We start from the raw sequence: 15,452 nt of genomic DNA on the forward strand, positions 1-15,452 counted from the left end.
GCTGACGGACCCTAAACCTTCCCGAAAGCGGTTGGTGCGTCTGGTACCTCTTCTCTCAACGTCACACACGAAAAGCAACAAATGACAGCGACCAGCTCCTCCATCGCCCACTTCCCAGTGTCCCAGCAAGACTTTTTGCCCAAGACAAAGTTGGATCGATACCCGGCAATCCAATGATAAGCTGAACTTCACAGACACCAAACGGTTAGACTTGATGATCTTACAGGTCTTTTCCAACCTAAACAATTCTATGACAAACACCAACAAGGGATCTGGATAAAGCGACAGCCGACCGTGCCAGCCCTGTGATAACCTCCTCCGGGGGTGAGGGTGCCGCTAAACTCCCCAATAATTTTATAGTTTCCTGAAATCTCCCTTCGTCTCATGGGTTCAGCATCAGCAAGGTGGCCTTCTGCCCGCCACCCTCCTCCCATCACCTGCAGTTTTTTAAATGGGAGCTATGGGTACGGTGGGGTTGGAGGTTGCATCTGGCGGTGCCTGCCTGAGCCCGTTCGCCCTACGTGGGCATCAGGCAGGCGGGTGCCACCGGTCCCTGGAGCCCAAGAAGATGAGACCCACCACAAGCTCCAGGAACAGCCCGAGGGGGCTGGAGCTGCCTCGGCGGAGCAGGGAGCAGTACCCCCGGGTGACAAACACAGACCTACCTGTGCAGGGCAGCGGCTCTCTGGTGAAGTCCTGCAGTGCCTGAGCTCTGCCGGGGGCCAGCAGACGGGTGGTCTCTCCTCACTGGGGGCTCGGTGGGGTCTGAAGGTCTCCTTCATACCGGTATCGGCGACGCTTGTGTGCCGAGGGACAGCACGAGAGCAGCAGCCGCGCATCTGTCCCCTGCGCCCGTGGTGCAGCTGTAGCAGTCCATCCAGATTTTTAACACTTTTCTCTAGTAATTAGGTTTTTTTGCTTCTACACATAGAAATGCATCAAGCTCTGGGAAACCCATGGGACCTCAGAGTGGGATTTACTGGCCACAGCACTATGTAAACATATATGGATTTTAAAGTCTGTGATTCTGTTTTGTTAATTGACTGGAAAAGGCGATGCGTCAAAGCAAAACTCGGATCTGAGGAACTGTCAGATGACCTTGGACACCTGCAGCGCCAACGGGGCCTGAAGCTGGAGCTGGCCGAGGCTCAGCCCTTTGGCTACCGAGCCCAGGGCTCCCCGCGTGGACGACTCCTCAACTCATAGCCCACTGCCGCAGCTGAGCAACGCAGGGGGGGAAAAAAGCCTTTTCGGTAGGAAATACCTCCAGAGGCTCCATCCCGGGTCCCGCGCTGTGTCCTCTGACCGCGCGGTGACTCAGGCAGTGTGAGATTTTGCCATCGCTGGAGTTTCCCCAACGGAGGAAAGTCGTGGGGGGCCTCGTCCGGCGACGGGCTCCGGCTCCCTCCGTACCCACCAGGGCCCTGGGTTTTTTTGGGAGCAGGGAAGGTCTGAGCTGAGACCCTCGCCCCTTCCGTCCCGGGATGCCGGGCTGCAGAGCTCCCTTCCTGAGGAACACGGGCCCTTTTCAAAGCACTGCTTCGGTTGAACTCCCAAAGCGTTTGGGAACTCTGTCAAGGCAGGAATTAACCAGCGTTTCTAGAAAGAGAGCAGAGCGTCTAATGCTTTTAAGCAGCGTTTCAGAGGCAGAGAGATGATCTTCAAAATGTTTTGACTTCCATTTTTGAGAGAAACATTTTTTCTTTGAAATCAGCCTAATTAAAGGATCACAAAATTAATTAAAACGCAAAATGAAATGCAACGCTTTGCATCAGGCCGAATAAAACCTTTTAGCATGCTTTAGAATGAAATCAGAGATGGTTTTCATTTTGATTAAAGAAAAAACCCCTCTCCTTCCCCAAGCTCTGGGAAACACTGACCCGCAGAAAATCCTCTGCCCCAGCTGTGCCCATCCCGGCTCGCAGAGGGAGCCGCCCTCGGGGCTCGCCCCCCTTCCCCTCGACCCCCGGCTCTCTCCGCAGACACTTTGGCTGGGTGAGATTTTCAAGTGCTGCTACTTGGTGGCGGCAGCTCGTTTAAAATTAGCAGCGTCCCTAATTGGGAAGGGGGGAGCTCTGCCTGGCAGAAATGCCACCCCTGGCCCCCGGCGCGGCGGGGGCCGCCTGGTGCCACTCTCAATAGCCATCACTGCCACGTTGCCGGCCGCGGCTGAACTATCCGCCTGTTCAAATATAGCAAGTCCCCAAATGTCAGGGGTTTCGGAGGCGGCTGCAAAGCGGCGGCGCGGGGAAGGCAGGGCCGGTGTTGGCTCCGGAACAGTCCCTGGCCGCCGCCGAGACCCTCGGACTGTCCGATGGGACACCTGAGCCACACCTGCCTCCGCCGTGCCCGCGTCCCGCTCCGGCCGCATGTAGCTCTTGGCACCAGAAAATACATTCTCTTCCGAGAGCAAAAATCTCAGTTCCCTGTAAACATCAAGAGAGAGGCTTGTGATTAAGCAGTCGGGGTTTTACAGCATCCCGGGGACGTAAAGCGCTATTTAGGCGATAACTATTTTTACTGTTGTTATTTATTACGTGGGGCTGGTCGGTGCCGGGGTCTGGCCCCCTCGGCACAGCAGGTGTTCCCGGCGTGAAACGCTGGCGTGACGCTGGCGAGCCTCAGGTGAGCACCACGAAAGCAGGTGGCCACGGTCCTCCTGCTCCTTCCACAGGGTCCCCGAGGCAAAGAATCACTGGGGGGGACGTTTTGGCCCCAGGGAGGATGCTTAAGCCCAGGCTCTTAGAGGGGTTGAGGTTGCTAAATCCGTGGGGGAACCAAGGTGCTGCTTTCCCCAGCAAAACACCAAAACGCTGCTGCTTTTCAGCCCGTGCGGGGTGGGTGATGCACAGCCAGGAGCTGCTTTTGAGGGAAATGCTCCACCTTTCTCCCCGCACCCTGTGGCCAAGCGCAGGCAGCTCTGCTCGTCCCACGGGGCTCGGGCTCGCAGCTGCAGTGGGTCCAGGTTTTAGGGCTCCCCGGCGGCCACCCCGCTTCCCTGCCAGGCGTCCCCTCCTCGGGCGGGCTGGTGGCAGCATCCCGGCGGGGCTCCGCGCGGTGTCTGCACAGTCCTCCCTGCGGCCGGCCGGGCTACCAAGCAGCCGCAGCGCTTGCGAAACCTTATTCGTACACAGAACAACATTTTGCAGCGTCGCTGGTGTGCTGCCGCCGCACGGGGTCATTAACTCGGTGCAGCCGAGCCCCCCCTCCACCAGGCAAATCCCACGCAGACACGGATGCTCCGGCATCGGGGCAGAGCCCTGGCCCCCGCCACGGCCATGCATCCCCCTCCCCAGACGGGACGCGCTCTGGGACGTGCTGAGAAGGCCAGGGGACGAGCTCAGGCACAGCAAACCCCCCCCGGCAGCTCCCAAGGGGCTGAGGGGCCGCACGCCCGCTGCCTGCCGACCTCCTCCTCGCCAGAGGCAAACAAAGAGGCTCTCCCCAGGACAAAGCCCCGGCACCTCCGCCTGCCGCCATGGCATCAGGAGGAGGGCGGGAAGAGAGCCCAGCTCCCCGCTCACATTTAAGCGTACAAAAACAAACAACAAAAAAAATGGAAAAAGTTAAAGCCATCTGAAAGCGCCTCCCTCTCTCCCAGAAGAGTGATAAAGGCTTTTTGGCAGAGCGAGGTGGTGTTTATTTTGGTTTGTGTTGTGTTGCTGCTCTGACCCCCTCAGCTGTTAGACGGCAAACTTGACAGCCTGATTGTTTTTCCTGGACGGCGGCGGAGCTTTTCGCTCCGCAGAGGAGACCTGGGAGCGGTTCGCGCTGATTGCCTGGAGGGCTGCGGCCGGGGACCATCGCCGGGTCCCGCGCCGTGCCCCGCGTCGCAGGCGGGACCCGGCCCCCAGCTGGTTTAAATCATCACTTTCTTCCCATTTCACTGCACACGGCGGCGCTTGAAGATTTGCCTTTCTGTTCCGCTGAAATGTGACTCTAATTAGATGATAACAAGGCTCTGACATTTTCTAATCGTAATCCTATCCGTGCGAGGGGACGTTATTAAAACGATTAAAATTATTGATAAAGCGGGGAAAGGCCGCTCGGTCAGAGAAGTCGGTGTTTGGCCCACGGAGGACAGGCCCGGGGCTGTCCCCCGGGACGAAGCCACCGCTGTCCCCCAGGACGTGCCGCTCCCGAGACACTTGCCCGAGTAATGCAGCTCCCACCACGCCGCAGCCTCCGCCGTCACCAGGACCCAACGGGAAGGCGGTTTCAGGGACAAAAGCCGACCGAACCTTCACGTGGAACAAACGAAGCACAACTCCGTCAGGCCTGACGCTGCTGAGGAGAGAGCGGGGCCCGGCGTTTTCCACACCCGGACGTCCTCGTGTGGGAGCCCCCGTGCAACCATCACCGCTCCACAACACGTGGATTTTAGACCCGCTCCTGGAAGGGTTTTGCTCCATGGGATTGGCACAGGGGACGAGCAATCGGGCTCTCATCTGCTCAGCGCCGTGTCCCTGTTCACAAGACAAACGGGTATTTTTTTAAAGCCAGGCACCTCTCTGCAGCCGAGAGCCAGAAACGGAGACGGAAAAGTCCCGAGGGCTACAGTTCCCACAAGTCATGGTGAATGGGGCAAGGTTTTACCTTTAGTGCCGTCGAAACCCCCGGAGGCGATGCAGCAGCGGGATCTTCTCTGGCCCAGGCGACGGGCAGGCGACATCCTACACCCCATCCTGAATCAGCCGCCGGGCCATGCCAGGGACATCCTGGCCATCCTGGCTGGACCCCACGGCCCACCAGCACCGGGACCAGACCCACCATCGCTTGTCTCAGCGGTCCCCGACGCCGTGTCGCTTCCGTGGGATCCTGCTGTTTTGCCGGCGGGATCCTTCTCTTGGCGGGGCTCGGTGCCCAGCTCCACATCAGCCCTGCCCAGCATGGAGGCAGGCAGCTCCGAGCCAGCTCTCTGCTCTGGAAACCTCGGGAATCTCCCTTGGTGTTTCCCAGAATAGCCCCAAGGCTCCTCTAATTCCCTGCAGCTGGTGCTACACCAGCACGGCGGCATCGGAGCATCCCCGTCCCGGGGCGGTGGAGGGGAGGCTGGTGGCACAGCCCCAGGCGCCCGGGATTCCTCCTCCCCGGGGAAGCCCCTACATCCGCAGAGAGCAAGGCTCATCCCGTAACGCCAAAAGGAAGCAACACCAACCCAAAGGGGACGGAGAAAGGCAGGCAGCGAAGCCCGCTAGCCAAGACGCCGGGGGAGAGCTCGCAGGCTCCAACACCAGCCCCCCCGCACCCCCCAGGGGCAGGGAAGACACCCAGCACCACCCATCCCCGTTCGCACGTATCCCTGTGGCTCCCGGGCTGCCCAGGATAAAACAGAGCAGTTTTCCCAGCGGCTGATGGACCCTCTGATTGACCACGGCAACGTCCGCAGCCCTGCTCAGCGTGGCTACCTCCTCCCCGGGGGTGCAGGTCCCGGGGGGGTCACACTGCCCCAGACGGGCTCTTGGGTGAGCGCCCAAGTTCACGGAGTTTGAGACGTCCCTCCCCAGCACCAATTTCCATGCGGGGTCAAGAGACCCAGAGGACCGCGGACACCAGCAGCGCTTCTCCGAGAGGAGAGCGGTCCTCCAGAGCGAGCAAGCCATCTGCAGAGAACAATTTATTCATCCAATTTACACCTTATTTCTCTTCACAAGCAGATCATAGTCTCCATGAAATTGCTCATTGCTAGAAATTATGCAGCAAATATTTCAGGATACGTATCCCCGGCAAATTGCCTGCTGCCGATGCGATCTCCCTGTTCGCAGTCAGAAATGGGAGCTGTTTGGATAGGACACGCAGCGTCCACGGCCCGGCTCGCTCCCCGCCACAGAGGCACGACGCTCTCGCAGCCTGGCACCAACAGGCAGCGCTTCTGAGCTTATAAATAAAAAGCTCGCAGCAGAATCAACCTTGCAGTGCAAATATTCATGATTATGAATTTGAAAATCACTTCCTACGAATAAGCCGGCACAGTTTGCATTAAAACGTGCTGCTTCAGCATCATTCCTGCCAGTGTACATGTTTGCTAGAACAGCCACAGACAGCAAACCCAAAAAGGTCAGGAAGGGAAAGCGAACAAATTTATTGAGAAATTCAAACATATGTTTGGTGCTGGTTTAAAAAAAAAAAAAATATCTGCTGCAAATACATAGATGGCATCTCCGTCACCCTTGGAGACCGCACTGTGCAGAGCTCGCTGTATGGGGACAGAGGTCTTGGATAATTGAAAAACTGATTAATTTTTACATCTACCGACTGTGATATTTTGAAGGGTTTAATTTCTCTTTAAAAAGCTGAAGATTTCTTCGAAAAAGATTTAGAGTTCATATTGGAAACCCAAAAAGGAGTTTTTAAGGCTCTACCTTCTTTTTTAATAAAACATAGATTTATTTTTTTTTCCTTGAAAATATCTTCATTAAATAGAAGAGGAACTAAAGGGCATGGTAATATAATTCACAGACGATACTAAATTAGGATATATTGTACACGGCAGTGCGGACGGAGAAATAATACAAAGGGCCCCAGAGAGATTGGAAACCTGGGTAGAAAATAAATGAGATTCAATTTGAAAAAATGCTGTCGATGCCTCTGGGGAAAATAATTTGAAACACGCGGAAACCTGGGAAGCAGGAACGGCTAACGGGGAGTTTAAAACAATAACGGAGAGAAAATTGGTCTGCAAAGCATTACGGACCCCCTCCAACGCCCACCCGAGTCAGCGGAGAGGTTCCCGTTTGCTGCCGCGCGGCCCCGGGGACGGTCACCACTGATGGCAGAGGCACGAGTGGAAACGTGGCCGAGAACAGGCTGGTCGCCGCAGCCCTGGGCAGCGTTGTGCCAAAACCCCGCGGAGGCGACAGGGAGAGGAGCAGAGCAGGCAACTCAAATGACTGGGGCAATGACCGGGGCTGGGAGCTGCACCTGTGCCAGCCCCCGCAAGTGGAGGAGCAGGAGCGTGAGGATCCTCCACGGGACCACGATGAAGCTGAGGGGCAGCGGGGCAGGAGACGCGCAAGCTCCATTTTCAACCACTACCGCAGAGGATACCCCAGCAGTAAAGACGAAAAGCACAAAGATCTTTTTGACAGCACAAAGCTCTGCAGACACACGCATTCCTGCACGCAACAGTCTCCTGGAAGGAGATAAGCTGGGACCCAGGTGGTCCCTACCTAACTCAAGTGTTTCCTCTTCTCTATGGTTTTCCTTCAAACCTATGTATCACAGAACTGTTTACATTGGAAGGGACCTTAAAGGCCACCCAGTGCCACCCCCTGCCCTGGGCAGGGACACCTCCCACCAGCCCAGGTTGCTCCAAGCCCCGTCCAACCTGGCCTTGAACCCCTCCAGGGATGGGGCAGCCACAGCTTCTCTGGGCACCCTGGGCCAGGGGCTCACCGCCCTCACAGCAAACAATTTCTGCCTGAGATCTCATCTCAGTCTCCCCTCTTCCAGTGCAAAACCCTTCCCCTTCGTCCTACCATTACACTCCCTCATAAAGTGTCCCTCCCCATCTCTCCTGTAGGCCCCCTTTAGGGACTGGAAGGTCTCCCCGGAGCCTTCTCTTCTCCAGGATGAACCCCCCCAGCTCTCCAGCCTGTCCTCCCAGCAGAGGGGCTCCATATGTGTACCAGAGCTGCAGAGAAGGGAGAAAACAGGAGACAGAGTAAGCGTGAGCACAAGAGAGAAGGTTAAGACGGGGCAGGAGCAGCCTGGTCCTCACAGGACACAGGCTCAGGTTCCCCTTGTCACCAAGGGAGGAGCCGGACCAAAGCTGGATGTTCACACCTCTGCCCCAGCTCACAGCAGCTCCGGCCTGGCCAGCAGATGACACCATCGGGTGCTGTTAAGTTATGAGTTCAGAGAAGAAAAGCAGTCTCTAATTTCAGCCAGTCCTGGGGCTGGGACAGGATTGTCCCCCCTGCCCACAAGGGCAGGCAACAGCAATACTTATCAACACTTATAGATACTGAAAGGGGGGGTGTCAGGAGGATGGGGCCAGACTCTTCTCAGTGGTGCCCAGTGACGGGACAAGAGGTAATGGGCACAAACTGGGACATGGGAAGTTCCATCTCAACACGAGGAGGAACTTCTTTCCCCTGAGGGTGGCGGACCCTGGCACAGGCTGCCCAGAGAGGTGGGGGAGTCTCCGTCTCTGGAGACATCCCAAACCCGCCTGGATGCGTTCCTGTGCCACCTGCTGTGGGTGACCCTGCTCTGGCTGGGGGTGGACAGGGTGATCTCCAGAGGGCCCTTCCATATGATTCTATGATTCCGTGAATACCGTACCAGCTCAGATCCTCGCTTTCCGCGGCGACACCATGTCTGACAACGAACTCGGTCCCTGCTGCGTAGGGCAGGAGTTGGACGTATCACCCTGAGATCACCAAAAGCACCGTTGCACGCATACCCACTAGAAAGACGCTTTATAGAAGAAATTCCTTCGAACAGTCAACCTGATCCGCGTAAGGAATCGGATCAGCTTACAGCCAGCCACAAACACTCCATGGAGCAGGACTGTAATACTCGGACATGCCCAGGGGATGGCCCATCACCTTGCCCAGGTCCCCTTATTGCCCGTCCCCTCCACACACACACAGGCTTCCACCTCCTGGGGGGACTGTTTTGAGAAACAACCAGAACCCCCCGCTCGCTCCCAGCCGTGCCAGGGCAGCCTACTTGCAGGATGACAACCAATTTTTTTTTTATTTTTTTTTTTTTTCAAAATTTTCTTTTTAAAGGGTTGGGCACTATTTCTCCAGGGCACTCAAGAGCCCTGCTCACCCGTCTTCTGTATTTCAAGGAACCATCTAAGCCTATACATTCCAGGTGATAAACTCCACCTAGCAATTGTCTCCTTTTCATTAAAATTATTTACACCAGAAGAACTTAAAACAAAAATTGATTTCAGAAGAAACAAGGAGGAACAGACCAAGGACTCCTGCCTCCTGCTGCTATATTTTAGCCTCTGAAAGGCACGCGCGACGTTTATGAACTTGAGCATCACCTATATATTTTAAAAGGTAACAGCACTAACACTTGTTACCGCATCCATCATTTTTTCTTGACCTTACAAAAAATAGATCTCGTCAGGTAACAGCATTTCTGACATTTTGAAGTTGTTTTCTTTCACCTTTGGGACAGAAATATAATCTTTAAGCATTTTGTTGAATGCGCTCTCAGAAGCGTGGCTTTGGAGACACCTAACCAAACTCAACGTTTTGGTTTAGATAAGGTTAAAACTACACGAGACTTTCCACCACCTCTAAAAAAATATGATTTTAATTCTAATGAGAGTTACCCATTTCCTCAGAGCATTTCAAACGAAATGCAATTGTTCTTCTCCCCCAGAAGAAAACTCTGGCACTGGGGTGGGGCTGGTGTTGCCGGTCCTCCCCAGAGCCCCTCACAGGCTCTTGGAGACGCTCATCTGGAGCCAGAGGGAACTTGTTCACTCTTTTCCAGGACTGTTGATTTTCAGACACATCTCTCAAACGGCTTGTATCTAGCTCACACGAGAGGGGTCCTCAGGGGTGAGAGATGTGGAGATACGACTGGCTCCTGCAGTCGCTGGGAAGCCCCGGAGAGGAGGTTTGAAGGGCCCTTCCCTGCACACGCGAAGCGCCACACGACACCGGATCTCCCCGCGCACCAGCAAACGTCCGACCTGCCGCTGGGGGCGAGGGAGAAAGGAGGAGATCTCACCTACAGCACGACAGCAACCAACCCCCCGCCATCGCTGGCTTCTCTCCGGTCACCGACAACCAGATTTTAAAAACGGGCCAACTTCGGGTGATCTCCGTCAAACATTCACGCGTCGTTTTTAAAAAATAACCGGTTTTAAAGTCGAAGGCGACAGCACGCACCAAGGCAAAAACTTAAGTGTAATCTATTACCTAAACAAAGAGAGATACGCTGCCTTTGCTCCTCGGTCGTCGCGGTTTCGGGGATGTGGGGTTTTTAATGTGTTACCACATTTAATTAATTAATTAAATGTTAACACATTTTTAATGCATTACCGGTTACTTAAGCGCATTGCGTCCCACACTAAAGCGCCATGCCAGTCTTCAGACTGGAACAAAGGACGAATTAATACGCTTTGCTGTAATACCTGCACATTCTGTCACGCAGAAAGCTCATCTCCCAATGCCACCGGTTTCCAGCCCAGCCACCGAGTGCAGGGCAAGGCGGTCTTCCCCCAGCCCAGCTCCGAAGGAACCGGGAAACCACGGAGTCTTCCCGTCCTTGCTCATCCAGCAAATCTGAGCCTGCCATGGAAGGGTGAGAACTACAAATTCTATAATTTCAGAGTAAAAAAAAGCCACACAAACCATTTCAGAGGCAGGTACTAAAGCTTGGTCTCTCGCAAGCGACTTCTGGAAATCCTCTCCGTGGCCCTGGGCACCTGATGAAAGGCATCATCGTCCTGTTGTGACCAGAATCTGTCACGTTCATTGCCTTTTACTCAATCACTTAGAAATGCAAAACGTGCTTTGCCAAGCTTCATTTCTGTGTTTCACCAGTTTTAAAAGTATATTGTTTATTTTAATTGCATACCATTCTTCCTCCAAGCACGGTTCAGCAAAATTCAACTTAAAAAACATCTACAGGCTACGTTCACTATTTTAAAAGTGAAAAAGCTAAGGTTTTGAATACAAAAATTGAACTATGTAATTGTTTAAATGAGCATTCCTCTACCATATCATCCTCCCTGGTAAGAAGCAGTGCCATATTTAATGCAAGCGGCTATATTTGGTTACAAATCATGTTTTAGCAATTATACTACACAGCAAGAATGAACAACTCTGTAGTTTTTAATAAAATACACATGAGAAACAGGATCTTCAATTTACATTTATTTTTATCTTGCTCGTTCATGAAAAGTCATGTTCAAAGGCTGCTTTGTCTCGTCCTCTCACCGGAGCCAAGCGAGGGCACGCCGGAGCCCAGCCCGGCTCCAGCCCAGGTGAGCCGCGACCACCCTGCCCGGGTCCCATCGGAGCCGCAGCGGGAGGTCTGAGCCCTGATGTGCGACTCCATGTCACACCTCCACGGTTTGCCGGGGGGAAGAGAGCGGTGACACCGCACGCTGGGAAGCACTCGTGAAGTGTCGGGCTGTAAGGTACTCACGCGAAGCTGGGAGGTGGCGGCACCCTGCTCCCGGCCACGCTCCGCATCTGTCCCCTCCAGCAGCTCCGGCACTTCTCAGCCTGGCAGGTTCCTGCCACTTCCCACAGCCAGGGCCCGGCACCTCCGGAGGTGAGAACTTCACCTCACAGAGGCCTCGCTGTCGTCCTTCTCGATGTGTTCCACGGACAAACCAAGTATTCCTGGGACGAAAATGGGCCTGGGGAGACAACTTTCCTCTCCCCGTTTTAAAACCTTCAAAGGCTCCAACTAATTCCCATTGGCAACAGACAGGCATCTTCAGTCCACCGTGCTTCAGCCCCTACTTGACTGATCATTAATGCTGAGACGAGGAGGAGGAGGGAGGCAGGGAAGGGCAGAAGAATGTGAAATAACAGGGCTACTCGGGAAACAAATAAAAGAAATTTGCACCAAAACGCCCAAGCGATGGGCAGTAGCTCACCACGGTGGGGAGCCCCTTGCTCTCCTGCTGCCTCCGGGGCTGGTCAGATGTGGGAAAGGACCCTCTTGTCACTTATCTCCAGCTCCAGGACAGGCAGGACTTCACCAACCCCACTCCGGCTACCCCAGGCAGGACTTCACCGACCCCGCTCCGGCTACCCCAGGCAGCGGGTATGTTTCTTTACTATTTTTTTAGTAAAGACGATAAACCCGGCCAGTAACTGTCGGCGGGCAATGGCTCTGATGCGTTGGGGACCACGGCGCTGGCTACCAACAGTCAGTACTTGCCCAGGGGGCTCTTTGAAGTGTCCCGAGCCCAAGCCTTCCCCAGCCGGGGGGGAGGATGCCGCAGGCCCCCACCAGGGCGGCACTCGGAGTCAAAGGGAACCAAGGGCGAAGCTCCGGCAGGGCAGCTCCCCGCCTGCCCCCCGCGGCCATTACCGCAATTAACGAAGCGGTTCGAAGCTCTTCGACTAGGAAGCGATGCCACCTAGCGAACGGGACGGCGTGCGACGGACGGGGGACGCCGGTGCCGGGGTCGGGGTGTCGCACGGTCCCGCCGCCACCCCAAGCCCGGCAGAGCGTGTCCGCGGCCCCGGCGCAGGGACCGAGCCGGCGGCCACCCTCCGCCCCCCCGGCTCTCCGGCCCCACAGGCACGAGTTCAAAGGCGTTTTAGCTGATGAATAATTGAAAGGAAAAAAAAAAAATGCATTTTCAGTAGGCCCTGAATTTGAATGTCGCTTCAACAAGACCTCCTGAAGCTGGAGAATACACGGCTCGAAAGTGACAGATGGCTTTAAAATTAGAGATCAGATTATACGGGAATTTATAAAGGTATTACAGAGAAAAAGCAGCACTTGAATATTACTAAATTTAGGGTAAATCCTGAGCAGACACCAGCAATTAAATAAAAATTCCAAAAAATGCATGGCCTAGAGGCTGTCACAGCATTCAGCAGTGGCTGCCAGCCACAGCTGCCTAACCGAGGGCAACTGGTTCCCATTCCTGCTCTGAACCATTTTCCATTAAAAGATCCAAATTGTGAGCAAGTCAGACTCTCCACACAAGATATTTGATGCAGCAGTTTTCTTGAGTTTTGATCCCCCCCCCAAACGAATTCCTGGTTTTGTTTAGTTATTTGCAAAACCATGTCAAGTTATAAGCATACGACCACAAATCAGACAGAAGTTGCTACTGATGTGGTTTCTTCTCCCCCCCCGCCCGCATTTGCCATGGTAATACAGAGTTATAAAAAATAAGAGTCATGATCTATAGCAGGGCAGCAGTTTGATCAGACCCGAGGCTTCTGGTATGCAAGACTTCTCTACCAAAAAATGTTTCGGCCAATTTGTAAAATTGATGGGACTCTGGAGTAACGGTGCTGGAGCCAAACACTTACACGTTTGATAGAGAGGGATTTGCAGCCGATTCGATGGTGGGTGGGGGCGGCGTTTGGTTTAACATACACATTCCTTCTGCAAGTGCGGTGCAGACTTCGCTGCGAAATGTGTGAGAAGACAACAACCAACGTGGCAGGCGACACGCAACCAGAAGACACCATGGCTTGGTCAGCCCACCAGCAGGGAGCTGGAGCGCCCGCAGCGGACGCGGTTCCGATGGTCCTTGCGTGACATCTGGTGGCCAAAACGCACCCCGGGAAGAACCATCTGACTGGGGCTGCACCCCGGGCACCCCCACGGCCACAAGACAGGCCACAGGCTACAGCCCTGCCAAGAACCTCAGCAAGACCTAAATGCTCGGTTTCTCACGTGTGTTCTGGTAAAATGACCAAATAGCGATTTTGGGAACTGAATCTGTGTGCTCCCTGCTTTCTAAATAGCACTGATCCTCTCGAAGTACATCCCGCTCCCTTCTAACGACGGGGCATCCTGGCCAGGGACAATCCAGTGTCTACAAGAACCCTAAATAGCCATAAATTTAAGGCATTGCATTTCATTAGCCTGAAGTTTTTCAGCTTCTTTTAGCTACGTTTATGTTCTAAAGGAAAAAAACATTCATCTGAAGTGCGATCCACCAAAGGACAAAACCCAAAACTCTGCCAAAAAGTAACCCCTGCAGTCTCTGCCCATTACTAGCAGCATTTAAATACTTCCTTCTCACGCTAATTGCGGGAGAAACAGAAGCGTTCCAGTATGCAAAACCGAAAGCAGACCTCCAAAGGCAAGTTTCCTGAGCAAGAAGGGAATATACTTATTGAAGGTACACTTTCAAGTTTCTCTGTACCGGAGACTTCTTTAAAAATTAAAAAAAATCCAGCCCTGAAACCCCGCAGGCGGCAGGAACTGAAAGGTGAGCTGGAATCGCCTTACTCTGTGAGAGCCCTGGGGCAGCCCGGCTGCTTTCAGCGGAGCAGGAGTACCCCGGTCTGCTTTCCAATGGGCTGGAGCTGCCGGAGGTGCCGAGGACAAACCGCCGAGCCACGACCGTCCTAAAGCACCGCGCGGTTCAGCTGAGCGCTGCGGAGGGAGCCTCCTCCTCTGATGCAGCCGCTGCCTGCGCGAAGCTGATGTAAAACGCGTGGGCGCGAGGCGCGACACGGCGTCCCTCTGAGCAGGGCAGCGCCACGGCCCCTGCCGAAGGCGTCCCGTCCCCCTTCCCTCCCTTCCGCCCAAAGGTTTCCATAAACGAGACGCCTCCTTGTCTACACCGAGCTCACCCACCGTAAACATGACCCGACCCACGTTATCCACTTAAATTCATCTTATTTAGAGCTCAGCTTCCCCCTGCCCTCCCTCCCACCACACGTTCATCCCAAGGCCGCGCAAACAGATTCCTCAAGGGATTTTTGATCCCTTTTCCGCTCGGCCACTTCCCAACGTTGCCCATAGAGCCGCAGGTAAGCTAAGCATGAGGCAAGGCCCGCAACACCCAAAGCGCCGCGTTAGGGGAGACGAGTCCCCAGCAAAGGTGGAATCAAACACAACAGTTAAGAGTCAGAACTCAACAGAACTTCAGGCGGGAGCGGGAGCTGCTCCGCACGCGTTCTGCTTGCTTGTGTTGGGAGACAACAAACCAGTTGATTTCTCAAGATGTTTCACTCAGTTTGCAACAGTTTTTAGCGCTACAGTTTGCAGTATTACATGCTCTGACAACGAAATTCAATCCTCCAATCCTTCTAGTTGGTTACTCATAAAAATCCATTAAGCTCAGGCACAAGCAAACCAGACTCATCTCTTTCCCTCCCAGTGCCTATTACATATAAATAGTAATTATTGTTCCTGGCAAGGCTCTAGTGTCTCTCATGATTCGGTACTTTAACGATCTGATTTCTTAGCACTTTCCACTGAAAGAATATATTTAACAAGCATCCGTGTTTCCTCCTCCATGATAGGATTTTTAAATTATGAATGTAATAAAGACAATGATGTTGCCAGTCTCACGATTAATAGCTTAAAGAGACATTCGCTAAGGCTTCATTCCCCCCATTATCACAAATTCACAAGCTGTATGGCTTTGTAAAATTCAGCAAAGACAAGGTTTAACTCTATAGTTACACAGCTGAATCAACAAGCAATACAAGAAGGGCATTAATTTAGTTTGATCTAGAAAAGCAATTTACGTCCTACCTGTTCTGCTGACAGATCTGTGTTTTTTAAATGCCACCTTAGTAGAAAGTGTCTAACGCAAGATTTCCACCCTTATTTATGCAATAGGTGACATCTCCGGTCTCGTACGTTGTCAGAGCTCAAACCACAGTAAGCGATATCACCGCGGGGCTACGGAACAGAGAGCATCGTTAGCGTACAGCTCGGCGTTATGGAACTCATCAACTGGAGAGCCTTCTCCTAATAGCGCAGATCCCCAAACAAGCTGCTACGAACCATCACATCAGTTGCTTTTAAAA

The sequence above is a fragment of the Rissa tridactyla genome, chromosome 6 (genome assembly GCF_028500815.1).
Source record: "Rissa tridactyla isolate bRisTri1 chromosome 6, bRisTri1.patW.cur.20221130, whole genome shotgun sequence".
NCBI lineage: Eukaryota > Metazoa > Chordata > Aves > Charadriiformes > Laridae > Rissa > Rissa tridactyla.